Source organism: Oryctolagus cuniculus, chromosome 7, assembly GCF_964237555.1.
Source record: "Oryctolagus cuniculus chromosome 7, mOryCun1.1, whole genome shotgun sequence".
NCBI lineage: Eukaryota > Metazoa > Chordata > Mammalia > Lagomorpha > Leporidae > Oryctolagus > Oryctolagus cuniculus.
This window is the reverse complement of record NC_091438.1, coordinates 42,386,907-42,389,318: the sequence shown is the minus strand read 5'-3', so window position 1 is coordinate 42,389,318 and position 2,412 is coordinate 42,386,907.

Below are 2,412 nucleotides of genomic sequence, written 5' to 3'. Positions count from 1 at the left end.
GTTACTGGGTATGTTTTTTTCCCTCTCTTTTCCCAGTAAGCCCTTGGAGGAAGCAGGGCTTATATATTCTGCAAGTGGTTCGTTTGTTCACAGGTTCATAATAAATGCTCATCGAGTACAAAGCATTGCACTAGGCGCTTAGGGATACATAGTGCAGAAGATACAGTTTGGGGAGATTTACTATCTAACAAGGCATTTAAGACAGAAAATTCATTGTGAAATTGAGTGGTTCTCTGAGGGATGGGGCTGAAGAAGTAACATTGGAGGTTACTAGGATACAGCCGGGCTGATTGTGAAATCTTGCTGAAGAAAGGAACCTTATCAAGGCTGGCATTGTAGTGCAGCACCACAGCAGGTTAAGCTGCTGCTTACGACGCCAGCATCCCACATGGGCACTGGTTCAAGTCCTGACTGCTCTGCTTCTGATCTAGCTCTCTGCCTGGCCATTGTGGCTATCGGGGGAGTAAACCAGCAGTTGGAAGATCCCTCTCTCTCTCCCCCACGCTCTCTGTAACTCTGCCTTCCAAATAAATAAAATTTTTTTTTAAAGACACTAACCTTATGATGATGCCACTTGAAGAAGAGGGATAGGGTGGCATATACAAATGGAGTCGGGTAGTTCTATGTCAGTTGAGAAGTCTGGACAAAGACTGAGATATAGGAGAATAAGTCATCAGAAATAAGGGAAGGAGTGGGCATTTTAAAAAAAAATATTTATTTATTTTAAAGTCAGAGAGAGGAGAGGCAGAGAGAGAGAGAGGTCTTCCATCTGCTAGTTCACTTTTCAACTGGCCGCAGCGGCTGGAGCTGTGCCAATCTGAAGCCAGGAGCCAGAAGCTTCTTCTGGGTCTCCCATATGGGTGCAGGGATCCAAGGCATTGGGCCACCTTCTACTGCTTTCCCAGGCCGTAGCAGAGAGCTGGATTGGAAGTGGAGCAGCCGAGACTAGAAACAGCACCCATATGGGATGCTGGCACTGCAGGTGGTGGCTTTACCCGCTACACCATGGGAGTGGGCATTTAGCCTAGTGATTAGGATGCAGTGATTAGGATTCAATTCCCAGCTTCCTGCTAATGCAAACCCTGGGTCATTGGGTTTCTGCCACCCATGTGGGAGAACTGGATTGGATTCTCCACTCCCAGCTCCATCCTGGCCCAGACGCAGCTCTTGCAGGCATCTGTGGGGTAAACCAGTGGATGGGAGGTCTCTGTGTGTCTCTCTGACTCCCAAGTAAATAAATAAATTTAAAAAAAAAGATGGGGCAAGTTGTCCTTCCAGAGTATAGGGTATAAAGTAGAATGTGGAGAAGCTGAGGATAGATAAGGGCCTGCCTGAAGGGTTATCTTGATGGCAACTGTGTGAGGCTTTGGGGAGCTCTTGGCAGCTTCCTGGGAGCAGCGAGCAAACATAGATGGTAGAAACTCTGTGGGCACAGCGTTTGGCGTGGAGGGAGGATAGAAGCCGCGAGACCTCCATGAAGTGGTACTGATGATGTGAAACTGCCGTGGTGCAGAAAGAGGGTTGAGAAATGAAGACAGGCCGGGGTAAATCGGAGCTACATTGCAGAGACTCATTGGTCTTGAACTTAAAACACCAAGATGGGGTGGGCGTTAGGCACAGCAGTCAGGATGCCTCTTGTAATGCCGGCACCCATATGAGAGTGCAGGTTCGAATCCCAGCTGCAGGGCTTCTGATCCAGCTTCCTGCTAATGCACCTGGGAAGGCAGCAGAAGATGGCCCAGTTGTTTGAGCCCCTGCCTCCCAGGTGGGAGAGCTGGGTAGAGTTCTTGGTACCCAGCTTCATCCTGGCCCTCACCTGGCTTTTGGGGCCATTAAGGGAGTGATTCAGCGGATAGAAGATCTCTCTATCTATCTGTCTATCTCCCTCTCTCTCTCTGCTTTTCAAATAAATACACCTTTAAAAAAAGAATTTATGGGGCCGGTGCTGTGGTATAGTGAGTTAAGCCTCTGCCTGTGGTGCTGGCATCCCATACCAGAGCCAGCTCAAGTCCTGGCTGCTCCACTTCCGATCCACCTCCCTGCTGGTAGCTTGGGAAAACAGTAGAAAATGGCCCAAGTGTTTGTGCCCCTGCACCCGTGTGGGAGACCTGGAGGAAGCTCCTGGCTCCTGGCTTCAAATCAGCCTAACTCCTGCTGTTGCGGCCATTTGCAGAGTGAGCCAGCGGATGGAAGACCTCTCTCTGTGTCTCTCCCTCTCTCTGTAACTCTGCCTCTCAAGTAAATAAGTTTTTTTTTTTTTAAGAATTTATTAGTCAATCTGAATAGGGCATACTCTGAATATAAAAACAGGCCAGCATTGTGGTGAAGTGGGTGAAGCCACTGCCGTGATGGCAGCATCCCATATCAGAGCACTGGTTTTGAGTCCCAACTACCCTTTTTCCAATCCAGCTT